This window comes from Rhinolophus sinicus, linkage group LG04 (genome assembly GCF_036562045.2).
Source record: "Rhinolophus sinicus isolate RSC01 linkage group LG04, ASM3656204v1, whole genome shotgun sequence".
Classification (NCBI taxonomy): Eukaryota; Metazoa; Chordata; class Mammalia; order Chiroptera; family Rhinolophidae; genus Rhinolophus; species Rhinolophus sinicus.
Genome location: NC_133754.1, coordinates 179,603,866 through 179,620,480, shown reverse-complemented (window position 1 = coordinate 179,620,480; position 16,615 = coordinate 179,603,866). Strand labels below are relative to the sequence as shown.

The following is a 16,615-nucleotide window of genomic DNA, read 5'->3' as shown; positions in this document are numbered from 1 at the left end:
GGACCAGTCAGGACCAGTCAGAAAAACAGAAGCCACTCGAGGTACTTCACACAGAGGAAGTTTAACACCAGGAATTGGTACATGGGAGAGAGAAGAGCTGAAAAGCCAAACAGCAAATGGTGAGGTAATCCAGTTCAGGCAATGGGCAGGAGTGACGCCTGGGCTGGAGCGGCAAATAGAGGAAGTGGGGACATTGTCTCAAGGAGGTTGAATCGTGGCAGGAGCCACCTCAGGGACGGAACCACAGAGGAATAGGTAATTGTATAGGAGCTAAAGACACAAAACACAGCAACCAGTGCTGGAAAATTGACAGTCCCCTGCTCCAAGCAGAGAGAGAGAGAGAGAAATACCCTGGCTTCTCCCTTTCTCCCACCCTCCAATCCCCCACTTCCCATTGGCACAACCTAGCAGGAAGCCAGTGGGCAGAGGAGCCTGGGAAAAGTGGTTTGCAGGAGATAGGCACTTACCTAGGAAAGAAAGCAGACAAGGCCCAGCACACTCTCCCACGATGCACTCTGCAGGGGCTGAGGACTTGTTGGGAAAAGCAAAGAAATACTTGGCGCCGTCCCCAGAACTATGGATATGATTAACTTTTGATAAAAAACTTTAATGGACTACTGTACACACACACCTTTCCTGGGGTCACATGCTCCTTGAGTGTGGCTTCACGCCGTCCCCACCACAGCCCAGCAAACACAGGACAAGGCTTCCTGTGCTGGAGTCAAAGAAACCGAGGTTTTTGGAAAGGAAGTTGCTTCTCCCAGGCCCCACAGCTGGAAAATGGCAGAGCCCCGGCTCACACCCACGTCAGTGTGACTCCAGGGACCCTGAGCCTGGGAAAAATGTGGTAAGTCTGGTGTCAGGTGCTACAGTTGGGAGCACATGCTGATTCTCAGTCTGGGCTGGAGGCCCTGGGTAAAATTCTGAGGAGAGCAGCATTGAATGGGGTGAGGCCTGCTGGGGAGGAAGCCATTGATGGTGTGTAGTGCTGTGGTTAAGAGCGTGACTTTGAAGCCCAGCAGCCTGGCTCATATCTGCTCTGTCACTTACTAGCTGTGTGACTGAAACTTCCTGTGCCTTGGTTTCCCCATCTATAAAACGGGTGTGATAGTGATAATAGTACCTGCTTCACAGGACTGGTGTTGTTTTTATTTCCGTTTACAAGTGAAGAAATTGCAGCTCTGAGAGGTGAAGCAAGTCAATGAAGATCGTGCTACTGGAAAGAATAATATGACAGAAGTCTGCACCAAGTCTGCGGTAGGCTCTCTGCTGTACCCCTTCTTTCTCTGCCTGACTCCCGCTTTCCTCACCATCTTTGACCTACAGGACCCATCCCCACTGTTATATGGATTCTCTCTCCTCTTCATGAGCTCCGCTCTGACAAGCCACCTCCTCCTGTTGGTCTCCAGACCTGGGGGTACCACCGGCTTCCCACTCTTGCTGATCTCTGGGCGGTGACACTATCCCCCATTTGGTTTCTCAGCTCTTCTACCTTGGAGTAACCAGCCCCTGTATCAACTTCCCTCTGCTGGAAACCTAGAGTGTTTCAAGACCCTGCCTGGTACAATAGTCACCATTTACTGTGGGTTTCCCTGGACCAGGCCCTCGTCTATGCACTTGTCATATGTTAATGTATTTAACTGGGTCATACTAATCTGGGGCCAGGCATCATCACCCCACTTTACAGAAGAGGAAGTAGGGGGTCTGGAGAGGGGAAGCCATTTGCCTGAGGTCATGCAGCTTGTGAGGGGCAGAGCCCAGGCTCTGGGGCTCCATGTCCGGAGGTTTGAATCCAGAGCTCACCCTGGCCACTGCATGGTGCTGCCTTGCTTGCCGTTCGCCCTCATTACTGCCAGGTGACCCCCAGGGCATCAGAGTCCTGCCCTGAGGAGGGAGCAGTGGCCTCCGTGACTTCCCCGTCTGGCTCCTTCGGGTGTCTCCCATACATTCTCTTCTCTAAGCTGAAGACCCCAGGGTCTGGGGAGGGACTATTAGGTGATTTCAAACCCTCTGCATTCAAGTGACCTCACAGGTCTTCCCCTGGATCCTGGGAAGTCTCCTCACTCTGGCGACTCTTCCCACTCAGCCTTTACCCCCCACGCTGCTCCTGGCACCAACCCCCTTCCGAGACCCTCGAGGACTCACCCACAGGACACTTTCACTTCCTCCTCCTCTAGAGAAGGCTTTGACCTGCTGCAGCTGCAGAAAGGAGGCCTTCATCTTGGGGGGCTTAAAAGGCCATGAGGGTTGGCTGTGGGCCCTACTGAGGCATAGAGCTCAGGCCTGTAGGGCTGGAATACTGTCTCTGTGGAAAGCAGAGTGGCAGGAGGGGTCCTGGGCCTTCTTGCCAGATACTGGCCTGAACTGAGCCTGGTCCAAGTGGTCAGTCACCCCCAGCACCTATATAGGTTGGCACTCAGGGAGAGTGACTTAGAATTTTTAAGCTGGAATTGTGCCTCTCATACTTAGTGATGGCATCAGAGGGACTCATCTTCCTCCCTCCCTCCCTCCCTCCCTCCCTCCCTCCCTCCCTCCCTCCCTTCCTTCCTTCCTTAACAAATCTGTCCTAGCCTCCTATGTACCAAGCAGTCCCTAGTGTAACAAGAAACCAAGGCTCACTCTCTGCCCGTGAGGATCTCACAGTTGACAGGGATGGTTGGTGTGGTTAAGGGGCGCAGATCCATACATAAAAAATCCAAGTAGGAGAAAAGAAAACCCAACATAGTAGGGAAGACTTGGAGATACTTCTGAGATCTTGTCACACAGTTTATCAGAAATGTTTACACAGAAATACTTCCTCTTTACAACCTGGTTTCCTCTCTCTCCTTAGAGCACTCTATAGCTCCCAGCTACTCCAGGACATTGGCAAGAGCAAGGTTGAAGGTTAGGCTGCACTAGCATCTCAGTGCAGCATCCTTGGTGCACATGTGTCATACAACTCCAAGGACACCATTCATACCCTAGTCTAAGAGGACAGCACCTGATTTAATGGTCCAGCTGTGCAGTCAGACCTGGGTTATACCCCAGGCTCAGCCGTTTTCTGATGGTGTGACCTGGAGGAAGTTGGTTATCTTCCCTGAGCCACGGCTTACTCATTTGTAAAATGCAGCAATTGGTAGAACCAAGACATGATATTTTTATACAAATTCAATGAGATCATTCATGCAGAGCACCTGGCACTCTGTAAACATGAACCACTTTATAAATGCCAGCTGTCACAAAGAATACCACTATTCATGATAAGGGCCTATGGGGACCTGATCCTGCTTGTGTGTGTGTGTGCGTGTGTATGTAGGGAGTGATCAGGGAAGGCTTCCCAGAAGAGGTAAGTGACATAGCTATTGGGTCGTAAAGGAGAAAGTGGGGAAGAGCATTCCAGGCAAAGGGAAAAGGAGAGACATGGTCATGGAGTGGGGAGTGCTTTGAGGAGGCGAAGGAGCCAGGCCAAGAGCAGGCTGGAGGGCTTCTCTAGCCTCTGGCCAGCCGTGTTAGGGCTGGGCCTGAGCTCCCCAGGCCCCTGGCTGGGGCTGACTCCTGTGTCTGGGTGGGTGGGGGCTGCCCAGCTTGGTCTCTGAGTTGCTGGCAGCAGTTTCAGGCATCTCCCCCTTCTGCCCCCTCCTGTTTCCGGGCCTCCACTTCCTTCCTCTGCACCGACCACAGGCGTTTTAGAGGAAGCTGCTACTTATTTTAGCAGCAATCCTTGGACACCCCCACCCACAGCTGCCCCTGCGCCCTGTACTTTCAGAGACACCAGTCATTCTCTGAGCCACAGCCCAAAGCACTCAGGGTGAGGAGCAGTTCTCACCCCTTCCCGGCAGCAGAACTAGGAGCCTGGGTCTCAGAGCTGGGAGATGTGGGCTCAAGCCCAGCTGTGACACTAACTTACTGGATGACCTCCAAGTCCCTCCACCTTCTGAGCCCTGGGTCCCCACCTGTGCTGTGGGACCTGACACTGTGCAGGAAGTAACCTCTGAGCAGAGAATAGGTCGAGGTGGTTTGGCTGGAAAGACCTGAGAAGGAGTCTCAGGCAGATGAGGTTTGGGGGGCTGGGAGCGTATACTCTGGAGACCCATCTCTAAGAAAAAAAGAATCACAAATGCAAATTTATTCATTCAGGAAGGGCCTGTGCAAGTGAGGAGCCTGAAGCTCAAGTTTTTTCATCATCATGGCAAATCTGCCTTTGGAGAGGGTCCCCAATGTCATTGGGAGACAATGGGGAAACTGAGGCTCAGGGAGCAGATGCCAGCGGCCCAACACAGTCACACAGCCAACAGTGGCAGGCTAGATTTGAACCCAGAGTTGTCAGAAGTCAATGCCTATGACTTACCCACTATTCTCAACAGCCTCTAACAACCCCACTGGGTCAGGGAGGGCATTGGGGTGGAGGGCAGAGAGACTGAGATGCTGAGAGAGACAGAGAGACTTACTGACAGGCAGCGATAGTGCAGGCTTGGAGGCCTGTTCTGGCTCTGTCCCTTCTAGCCATGTGGCCCTTCCTGAGCTTCGGAGTCCTTCTCTGTAAAATGGGGTGATACAGAGCAGCTGTGGGCACACTGCGGCAGCTGGCACACAGAAACGAGTCCCTTCTGAACCACACTGATGATAATAATGGCTAACACTTGTCTAGTGTTGGCCTCATGACAGGCACTGTGTTAAGGGGCAGCAGTTTAAACATGAAACCTGCTCATCCTGACAACAGCATGGTGAGGTTATCACCCCCATGTCCCGTATGAGAACACTGAGGCCCTGACTCCACAGCTGCGTACCGGAAATGCAGCTGTGACACAGACGTGAACTTTGTTTCTGAGGAGCCCAGAGCTGGTGAGGACTGCACATGAATTATTAGAACCCCAGATGGATGCAGCTAAGTGCAAGGATTGGGGTCCGAGTGTGAGCCCCCCAGGAGCAGAGGTGAGGGAGGGATTCCATTTGACCCAAAGCCTTGGCGCAGGAGATGGCACTTGAGCAGAGCCCAGATTCCTAAAGGAATTTTCCAGGTTGATGGGGGTGGAAGGGCATTCCAGGCAGAGGGAACAGCACAAGCAAAGTCACGGAGGCAGAGAGTGCTTGTGTGGAAGGAGAAGAAGGTGGGACGCTGTGGGTGTGGGGTGTCTGGCCAGGAGTACAGATGAGGCTGAAGGATTAGTTCCTGAGGTCTGTTTTTCTTCTTGGGTTTCAACCCCCAAACAGCAGCTTCGATCCTGTGGGAGACGTGTCTGCGAGGGGCAGGCCTACTTATGTGCCAAGGCAAGTGCGGGACATAAGAGCCTCAGTCAGAGGCTTGGGCCTTTGTCCCTGCATCAGTCTCTGGGCCCGAAGGCCTTGGCAAAGCCCTAAGTGGCCCTTTGCTGCCTCCCCTCCTGCGCTTCTAGCTCTGACAACTCTGGGGCCTCCACTGGTCCTGAAGATGTGGGCCTCAGGGTCACCCCACTGACTAGCTTCTGTCCTTCCCAGCCAGAGAAAGCTCACTGACCTCTACATGTCCATCCACACGTCTGTCCACCCTCATGTCCATCTGTGAGTTCGTACAGGCAGCACTTATCTGGAGCAGATGCTGGCTCACGCACTGCCCATGTCCCTTCGATCTACCTCTGAGGTCCCCTGATGCAGTGACTGTCCCTACCACAGAGGGCATCTTCCCACCCCACCTCCCACCTCTCCACTTTCCTGCCTGGAGTTTTCCACGGTACCACAGGAGCTTGTCCAACTTCTCGAAGGGCACCCAGAAATGGCAGGGCTGGCAATGTCCCCAGGGGAAGCCTTCAACCAATGAGGGATGGAGGACGGTGCAGAAACACTCCAGCTTGCCCATTGCTGGGGGAACAACTCTAGGCATGTTCTACGCAGTTGCTCAGTAGATTCCTGGTGGGACTGCGCCCCAGCCCCACCAGGTAAGCTGGGCAAGAGGAGGGTAAGTGCTAAGCTAAGCCACTTCCTCTTTGAGTTGTGGGTGCCCCCCTTGGCTCCCTCCTGAATTAACTTTCCAAGGAGGGTTCCAGCAGCCTGTACTATCTCCAGCAGGAAGGAAGGAAGGAAGCAAGCAAGCAAGGAGAGCAATAGTTAGCACTTGTGCTCACAACGCATGGGCTGCTTTACACATATTAAACCCATTCATCTTTCCAGCAGCCCTATGAGGCAGAAGCTCTTAAGCTGAACTCCATTTTACAGACGGGCAAACTGAGGCCCCAGGAGGCCCAAAAGGCAGAATAAGGGGCAGAACTGAGGTTGGTATCCAGGCAGTCTAACCCGAGAGCCTGTGTTTCAGCCTCTGCACTTTACTCTTCGAGGAGGGAGGGAAGGAGGGGTGTCAGTTCAATGCAGAAGGGAAGGAGTCAGATGCACGTGGGGGTCTGGGAGAGGAAGGCAGATCAGCATAGAAAAACACACCTGAACATGCAGTTGCACACTAGTGTGCTCTAACATGAACAAATCCACACGTGCGATGTGTGCACATGTCTACCCTAAAATGTACGTTTAGCCAACGTATACATCCACATGAGTGTGCATATACACGCACACCCTACACACTCGGGATTTTATCACACACGTGGGGGTACGTCTGGGCATCCACAGGCTGCCACACTTACACATGTTTGCACGTGTGAACAGGCGTCAGGATGTGTGCATATTCACAGACAGATGCACACACATGCACATTACGGGTTTATCTGTACCCACGCATGCCTCGGCCCCTGTGGGCACACACACAGGACCTCCCATTCGTACACCCTCACGCACAGGGGCCCACACAAATACAAATTAGTGGCCAGTTCGAATTCTTTGCTTAAAGAAAACTTGTGGCTGTATTAAAAATGTAGGACATATCGGCCCAATAATTAAAGTGAGGAGCGAGGCAATGGGACTTCTCGCCACTCTCTCGGGGCCGCCTGTGCTGGGTTGTGCTCAGCGTGGCTGCGTCCTATATATTTGAGGAAGAGGCACTTTATTACAGTAATTTATCACCCCCATAAATGTGGCTCCTCTGTAACGCAGAATAATTTGGGAAGAAATATGTTTTAAAAATTAAAAATGCAGCCGGCATGCGCCCCGTCAGGTCTACAGGGAGACATTCCTACACCTCCGGTAACTGCCTGTGTAGCTCTAATACCTACAACTTCCATTATTTAAAGTGTGATTATATTTTTCCTGCTTGGAGCTTTGTCAGCTATAAATAAAAGATAAGGGTGAATTGTTGCGGGGCCTAGTAAGCACTTCCATTATTGGTACTTAAGGGGGCTTGGGGATGGAGGGAATGGGCAGGGGGTGGGGAAGGAAGGGAGACCATTTGGGAGGTACCGGCTGGGCCCGGAAGCCGAGCTGCGGGTGTGTGGGTGGGCCCAATCCTTTCTCTAGCTGAGTTTTCCTTTGGATCCAGAGCAACTTGACCTCATGCACCTCAGCGGCTCCATTTGCGCTCATCCTTCACGGATTACAACGAAAGCCATTCACAGAGGTGGCTGCCTGCAACGTCCCCCTGCATACCTCACTCCCTCCTGGTCTCTCCAGAGACGCCACAATCTAGGGCACCCAGGAGAGAAGGGTCCCATAAGAGAAAGCCACTTGAAGATAATTGTTTTTCCACAACCAGGAGTTGTTGCTTGCAGACCTGGGGCTGGGTGAGGAAGGGGATTCACAGGGAGTGTATGTGTGTAGGTGGGAGTTGGGGGGGTGTTTTATTAGTCAAAGTAGGTCATTGGATCCTGAGTCAGAGAGCTATTCCAATTAAATAGAGTAACTGGGAAGGAAAGGACACTCCTCCAGCAACAATCAGATCGGAAAACATGTGTGCTTGTTTTGTCAAATGGAGAAAAAGAACGAAGGAAAGCTGAATGAAAAAGAAAACGGAAACTAATCGCTGTGTCCCTTCTCTCAGAGTCTTGTGTGTTTCTCTAAACCTGAAAGCTTGGATTGGTGTCCTGGCTCTGCCAGTTCATAGATATGCGACATAGGCCATCAGTTTGCTCATCTTTAAATTGGGAAGAACAGCACCTGTTTTCAGGGTTATTTCCACAATTGAATAAGACAACACATATAGAGTGTTGCAACTGGCTCTTGCTGTACTCCAGGTGCTCGATAATGTTGATGAAATAAAGTTGGACAGTGGTCCAGCAATCACGCGCCATCGTGAAAACTTATGTCCACACAAAAACCAGCACACAGATATTGTAGCAGTTTGATCCATAATTGTCAAAACTTGGAAGCAACCAAGATGTCTTTCAGTAGGCGAATAGATAAACAAACCATAGTACCTCCAGACAATACAATATTATTCAGTGATAAAAAGAAACAAGCTATAGGAACGGGCAGTTATTGTTTAATGAGTATGGGGTATCAGTTTGGGAAAGTGAAAAACGTTCTGGAGATGGATGGCAGTGATGGTTGCACAACAATGTGAATTGTACACTTAAAAATGGTTAAAATGGAAAATTTTAGGTTGTATGTATTTGTCTACAAAAAAGAGAAAAAAATGAGTTTTTAAGCCATGAAAAGTCATGGAGAAAACTTAAATGCATATTGCCGAGTGAAAAAAGCCAGTCTGAAAAGGTTACATTGCGTATGAATCCAATTATATGACATGGGAAAAGGCAAAAGTGTGGAGACAGTAAAAAGATCAGTGGTTGCCAGGGGTGGAGGCGGGGGAGGGGAAGGGAGGGAGGGATGAATTAGATGGAACATGGGGGACTTTTTGGGCAGTGAAACTACTCTGCATGATACTGTAATGGTGGGTACATGTCATCACGCATTTGTCAAAACCCACAGAATGCACAACACAAAGAGTGAACCCTGCTGTAAACTATGGGCTGTAGTTGATAATAATAACATATCGATATTGGCTCATCAGTTGTGACAAATGTACCGCAGTAATGCAAGATGTTACTAACGAGGGATGATGTAAGAACTCTGTGTACTTTCCACTCCTTTGTAAACCTAAAACTGCTCAGAAAATGAAAGTCCCTAAAAGTTAAAAATTAAAACAAAAGTTCTGAAAATTAGTAATAGAAGACACTGGACAGAGGTCACCACTGGCCTTTTCCTGAGCATTTGATACCCAGAGAGCAAGGCTGGAAGGCATCTTAAAAATCATTCCACTCAGTGGTTTCCAAACACTTTGTTTTCCAAGCAACAATGTACATGGCCCCCAACACACTAAAAATACTCACTATGACAAGATCAAACTGGATGGGACCAGCAAACAGGTTTGGAAGGGCTAGAGCCACAGTCTGTCGGCGGGGCTCCCTGATAGTATCTGCCCACAGTTCCCGGGGTTGCTCTGCTTTAGCCACTTGGATCAGCAGAATTTGTCTGAGCTACGTAACCTGATGCAGCTGATTCAGACCATTTGGAGCTGGGACTGGCTGGTTACATTTGTCCTTTTAATTGGCTGAAATTAGGCCCAAACCTAGAGTCTAGGGGTGTGCCCCAAAGGGAGCCCCAAAGGAAAGAAGCTGAGATTCCATTTGGGGTGATCAAACAGGGATTCTGGCTGAGTCAAGCTGGATCAGATCAATTGGGACAAATGAGCAGACTTCTGCTGAGGCTGCAGAGAGAGTGGCTGGCACCCAATCCCTTGTTTCCTGCCTCAACCCCTGGAGCACCTCCCTGGAGGCCTGGGGCTCGGAGAAACACAGGTCTTTGGGCTTGGGCTCAGAGAGGATGATGGGAGGTGAAGACGAGGAGGGGGAGACTCTCCTGAGAATATGGGGGGAGGGAGAGATGGGATGGGGCTCAAGGGAGGGCTTTGTAAAGAAGCAAGACCCTGGAACAGTCTGTGTGTTGATGGGAATGTACCAGTGGAGAGGGAGGTGCTGATGAGGGAGGACAGAGGACATAACTGAAGGATTCACGTCCTTGAAGAGGCGAGAAGGAGCAGGATGCAGAGCACGTGTGGCAAGACCAGCCCCTGAAGGAGAGGGGACGTGGCCTCTGTGTGGCAGGAGGGAAGCATTAAAGATGAAGGCAGACATATAACAGGTCCACAGGATGGGGGCAAGACTAGGAAGGCAGTCACGTCTGTGGGCACCTGTTCTTTCAATGATGTGTGGGGCAAGGGCATCTACTGAGAGCCAGACGGTGGCAAGGGGGCAGTAAGTTTGAATAGAGAGAAGGTAGGAAACGGTCACTCCAGAGAAGAGAAACACAGAGGGCTCTGTGGGGCGGCTGGAAGTGCCCATCTGAGATCTGTGGTCATGCGTTTAGAGTGAAATGGCAGCTTGGTCATGTGGTTATCTCCAGCAATATTCACGTGGCTGACGTGACACGGGTGTTCAGAGTCACCAGTAGAACATGATGACGCAATGACTGGGCTGATCAAGGTGAGAAATGAAGCCAGGAGGGGACCATGGGTTAGGGGAGGAAGGATAGGTGAGACCACCTAGTGGGAAGGGAGCAGGGCTAATGGACAGCTAATCTCACAGTCTCTGTGAGATTCCGAGAATTACAGCAGTGATGGCATTTGAACAAGGGTCTGGAAGGCTAGGAGGCAAGTGTTGGTGTGGGGTGTTCATAGAGGTGGACGTGTTAGAATGGATGTATTAGGTAAGAGTAGAGAATCCCCAACGTGCCACCTTGGGTATTCAGAGGCAATAAACAACAGAGTGCTGGCCTACGTCCATCTCACAGGGGGCTTAATGGGTCCGCAGGTCCACCCGTGGTCACCTCTCCAGACCCGTGTGAATAAGTGGGATGATGTACTTAACAGCTGGCAGAACCCTCCCTTTGGTTCCCTACTCCATGGTGTTTTTACACTTCACAATAGGGAAGGTGGAGTGGAGGCCCCGGGAACAGCCTGCACCACAGCCAAAGTAGGAAATCAGAGCCATATGACCTGGGGGGAGCGGCAGAGTGGAGCCACCCTCAGAGCCGTGAAGGATGTGGGAGTGGCGGCTCCTACCATATCCCCATTCGTTCAGCCGTAGAGCCTCCGTGAAAACCGGATGGACTGTGGCAGGGGGTGGTGAATTACCACAAACTCAACTAAGTGGTAGACCAGATCCCCGCTACAGGCCACGGGCACTTAGTGTGTGCCTACCGGTCGTAGAAGATGTTATTTTCCATCACCAGCAGAAAGGAGACCCCAAAGCTGTTCATATTCACCTGGGGCAGAGGGCAGTACACATTCCCTGACTCCCCCCAGCTCCTGCTAATTCTCCTGCTTCTCGGTCACAAGACCATCAGAAGAGATCTTGATTATCTGCACTTAACTAAGCAGAAATGACACTTTCCAGAATCTTCTCCCCTACATGGCCCTTGGGTAGTGTGGATCACAAGACATTTTGAGGGCGATTTGGAAGATGGAGGCAGAGCCACAGATATGTACATTGTATGCCCGGAGATGGGCGCCCGGCATGTTGTCCCTTAGCTGCTGACTCACCTCGTCATGGGGCAGCGGCCGGGTCTGCGGCTTCTTCACCTCCTGCCACTTCTGTGTGTCAAGCACTATTCCAGTCCCAGGGAAATGACAAGACAGGCCAAGTCCCTTCTCTTGGAGATCTGTGGGAAGGATAGAAAATGCTTCAAAGACCAGTTCTTCCTAGCAAGCTTGGACTTTCAACCCTGTTCTAAACCACCTCCCAGGAGAGTGTGAGCCCATTGGTTAGGGTGATCAACTCCATTCTTGTCTTTCCAGTGCACGCTCTCTTTCTTTCTCTCTCCATCTTTATCTCTATCTCTTCTAGGTTTGCATCTTTAAAAAGGATAGTCTGGAAGGACACACTCAGAACCATTAGCAGTGACTATCTCTGAGGAGTGAAATTGCGAAGGAGGGTTTTCCCGTTTATTTTACATACAACCGAGGCAAAGAGGAATTACATATTGTGCCTGAGATCACATAGCTGGTAAGTGGCAGAGCTGAGGCATGTCCCCACTCACCGGCCACTTCACACGTCCAATTTCCCCTCAACACAAGGACGGCCCACTACGTCTCTCACCCCTCTGGTATTGCCTGCCCTTCAGACTTCCAATTCAGACTTTCCCCTGAAACCCCCTTTTGCCATCAATGCCTTCGCCCTGGCTCTGTGGTAGGACAGAATTAGAACTTGCTTCGTGGTTGGCGGTGGTGGCAATGGCTACAGAAGTGACTTTCAATTTCTAGGAATCAACTTTGACAATCAGATAGGGGTTGAGTCACTGGCGGGCCCTTGGCTGGGTTTTAATCAGGTCAGATGATGGCAGCATGTGGGGGCGGGCGGGCGGGTACAGAGGCTCAGTTCCACTTCCTCCCTCGGAGGCCCAGGGCCCTTCAGTGCTTCAGCGAGAAGAAGGGCTTGTCTAGCAGATGTCAATCCAGACCAGCTGGAGTGGGCTAAATTTAGGTCCTAGGATGTTAGGACTCAACATCTCGTGTTACAGATGAAGAAACTGAGACCGAGAGAGGTCAACGGACTTGCTCAAGGCCACAGAGCAAGTTGAAGTCAACAGGTGGAACTGAAACCCAGGTCTCTCTACACGTCACCACCTGATTCCAGAATGGTGTTCTTTCCAAGCCTGGGCCACTGTCCTGAGACCAGCCTTCAGCTGGGGTTGGGGTTAGGGCATAGGGTGCTGCTCTGTGTCTGAGACCAAACACTGGTTTTGGCAGCACACATCTGGTTTCTAATCTTGGCCCCAGCACATACTGTATGACCTTAGGCAATTACTTCTTTTCTCTTTAAAATCGTCATAAAGGATATTGCTGGATTAAAGGCACACATGTATGCACAGTTGCCTAGAATATAGTAGCTACTCAATAAATCTGAGTTCTGTTTTTGCTATAAAATCATGTCCTCATTGATTTTGGCAGAATCCTAGGCTCTCTGACAATATCTCAAGGGTCCTGGGTGAGAGGGAATGAAAAGAGAGGCCAAGCAAATGGGGCTTGGAGCTCCCTACCATCCATTCTCCTTCTTCCCCGGTCCCCAATGTCACACACACATATCCTCCATAAACCAGAGTTTTTCTGTATTTATCTGTTTTATATCTGCATAAAATTTTGTTTTAAAAAATGCTCTGCTACTAAAAATCTGGCAGTCCACCCCTGCCTTAAGGTTGCAAACTCAGAGAAGACCTACTGGGATCACGGAGAAACAAGATCACAGCATTTGTTTTAACATTTAGGCATTTGACATATGCATTAAGAAATACTGCATTTGCTTGTCAGTTTCCTGGGGCAGCAGGAGTCTGTGGCTGCCCCTGTGGGTTGCCACTCAATTGCTGTACCCCACTTCCTTTCTTGCTCATGGAACCCTCATTTTGGTTGACCACTGGGCACCTGTATGATGCATCAAGACCCTTCCTCACCACAAGGAGGGAGGAAATCTTTGGTCACTAATGAGAATCAATCACAGTGATTCTATCCCTCTTGCCAGTGATTGATTAGGGCACTGGTGACAGGCCTGTGACATGACACTGCCCATTAGGCAGGAAGAAACATCTATGCGGGAAGAGGTTCTGGGGGAAGGTGTCCCTTTTGATTAGAAACAAAAAGACCTGCAGAAAAGCTGCCCCCTTCTCTTGGCTCTCTATATGGCTGTGTGAAGACATGACTCCTGGTACTACAGCAGCCATCTGAGAGCTGTGGGGACAGGCCTGGGGACAAAGGGAGCCCCCCAAGGGCACCTGCACTAGTCAGCTATTGCTACGATAATGCCTTGAAACAACTATCCTCCAAACTCAGTGACTGACAATAGGTATTTTTTTCTCATGCTCACAGGTCATGGGTGAGTAGGTTGATTGCGGTTCAGCTAATTTTGGCGGGACTGGGCTGGGCACTCTGTTTCAGGCTGTGGGTTGGGTTCTGGTCTGTTCCACATGTGTTTATTATAGCAGGTAGGAAGGATGTCCCCTCACCCCAGGGGAGAGGAGGCCAGTGAATATTTGCTGACCAACACTCCTCCCACCTATCACAGAGCCACAGACCTGGAAACAGCCTCGCCTACCTCAGTTTCCTCATCTGTGAGATAGGAAATTCTGCCAATAGAGCTGGGGATGGCCAGGGGAAGCCGGGGTACAGGGAGGGGCTGCAGGGCACCTTAGAGAGAACTAAGCATTAGAAAACATGGAGCACAAAGGAGAATTCCAGATCTGAGGCAGTGGCTGGAACCTGAAGCCCCCCCAAACCCCACTCTCCTGGTGAGGTATGCACCCCACTCAAGGGAGAGAGTCGTGTGGTTTTGAATAAAAGAGCAGCTTCATCAAGCTCTGCGTCACTTTGGGGCTTACGCACCTCTGCTGCAGGGACCTCCTGACGGAGCAGAAACTGTTTTGTCACAGACCCAGGAGCTGCCTAGACCTCAAGCACTGGAGTCCTCAGTAACGGTCTGAGGCTGGGCCAAGGCCAAGGCCAGGTCTGGGTGGAGCAGAGGCTGGGGTGGCAGACTAAGTGCCTCAGAGGCCAGCTAAGGTGCCTGACAGGCCTGGAGAGGTCCATGGCCCAATGAGAGGGACAGAGGTCAACAGAAGCAAGTGCAGCCCAGTCAGGTTCAGGGACCCATGGAGATCCAGTTGGGGGAAACCAGAACTATTTCGTGGGTGTGGCAGGTGGGGGCTTTGAGGTGGACTGGAGTCCTGGGGCAAGGAGGGGGCCTGGGGCTGGGGGACTGGGTGGCATCTTCAGGTGACCATTTTGTACCCATAGGCTGCTGAGACCTAGACAGCTTTAGGTCATGGGCTGAGGTTCTCACGTCCAGTGTGCATGTCCACTGTGTGTGCAAATCCCCAGTGGTCAGAAGTAGGCAACAGTGAACATTCGCTCAGTGGATGAGAAAATAATAAGAAAGATAGCAGCAAAGCTGCTTCTGTCCACAGGAAGTGGTGGTGGTGGGGGTGCCAGAAGACCCTCAGAGGCATTTGCTATCCTATGGACTCCCGTGTGTCTCTGCTTCCCTCCCTTTGCTGTCTGGTAGCCCCCACCTGCAGGGGGCAATGGCTGGTCTACGAGTTTAGCCAGGTGACCACAAGGCTCAGTGATCAAGACGTTCTGAGTTTGTGGTTTCAACAGGTAAGTGCAGGCAACCTGACGTGTGTCCCAAATTAGTGATGTGGGTGTGGTAGGGTCGGGTGTGTCTCGCTGGGTGTGACCACAAGGCACTGGGGGCCACACTGGCAATGGCGGAGTATGGTGGTAGCAGGAGAGGAAGGACGGGGTAACGGGTGAGGACCACGGGAGCTTCTGAGATGTGAATTCAGGGAAGTCAAATGTGCCAGAGTCACTGCGACCAGCAGGGCCTTGGGTACTGGGTACTCTGCGCACATGAGCTCATGTAGGATCTTGTAACCACCCTGCTTTGAGGGGTTTCTGTCCTCTTTTCACAGAAGAGGAACCGGAGGCTCTGAGAAGGGAAGTAACGTGTGCTAGGATGAATGGGGATCAGGCAATAGCCGGATGACAGAGACCAAAGGGACAGGGGGAGTCAAGCTTGATTTAGGTCAAAACCGACCTCGGAGAGGGTCCATCTGGGCGGGCAGGTGTGGGGGCAACGTTGTCCTCCTCCAGCCCTCCGCCTCCCTTTCCTGAGGACTGCCCCTCCCCCAGCGTGGGCCCCACAGGTCCTGTTGGAACCCACCTCTCTTCTCCCCTGATGGCACCTGGCTGGACCAGGGGTGGATGCTGACTCAAACTGGGCCAAACAACTTCTCTCTTTGTGACTGGCACTGAGGTTCAGAGGTGTTGACTGCCTATTTGAAATGAGACATACAGCTGCGTCAGGCTGGCTATATATGGCCATATGTTCATGACATGGCAGAGAAAAGACTCGATTATAAAGAGGCTGAAATGTGCTTATGGGAGAGAGAAAGGAAGGGAAGCAGAGTGGAGAGAGAGGGAGGGAGGGAGGCCACCTGAAAGAGAGGAGTCTGGACAAGCTGGGGCTGTTAAAGCCCAAGGATCACACTAAAACTGGCCGTGTGCTGTAAACCCGCTCTCCTAACAACAACATTGTCGCCAACAACTACAACAAAGCCTTAACATGGAGTATTTGCCACTTTCCATGGTGTAAATATTCCCACCGTGGCTGATTTCAAGCTACCAACAAGATGTCACTGAACACAGAGCTGGGAAGAAAGAAGCTCCAACACAGCCAACCAGGGAAATGGGGATGCGTGACAATGGACACACAGGCAGGGGACAAGGCAACATCCCCATGGTATCACTAGAGGGACTTGGCATGGGTGGGCAGCAACATTTAAAGGGGCCAGAAGAGAGCGAGTCTCTGAACTGCCCACGGGCATGGGCCATCCTGTGGCCCCAGGGGAAGACACTAGTGAGGCCCCAGCCTGGGAAATGGTCCTAGCCCACTTCTCAGAACCCTGGCCTGAGAGCAGGGCTGAATGAGCAGCCACGGGATGGGGAGTCTTTCATTCATTCATTCATTCATTCATTCATTCATTCATTCATTCATTCAATAAGCAGTTAATGAGCTCCGACTCTGTGCCAGGCACAGTGCCAGCCACGGGGCTACAACAGAGAACAAGACAGACACTGCCCTCCCCTTCCCTCGGGGACACTGGAGTCAGAAAGAGGATGTGGCAAGAAAACAGGTAGTGAAAATGCATTGTGAGCCATGCTGGATGGAATGTACAGGGACCTGGGGACCTCAGGGAGGAATGTTCAATGGGGAGGGGGCATCAGGGAAGGCTGCTG

The 16,615-nt window shown here is 51.3% G+C and overlaps 1 long non-coding RNA gene across 1 annotated transcript; it reads left to right on the top strand.

Annotated features, from left to right (window-relative positions):
- The first annotated feature begins 483 nt into the window (after positions 1-483).
- Positions 484-12,936, top strand: LOC141571184 (uncharacterized). The gene is made up of 3 exons (XR_012495936.1): positions 484-847; positions 1,166-1,257; positions 11,676-12,936. It is a non-coding gene; the product is annotated as an uncharacterized LOC141571184 (long non-coding RNA).
- Positions 12,937-16,615: the final 3,679 nt, after the last annotated feature.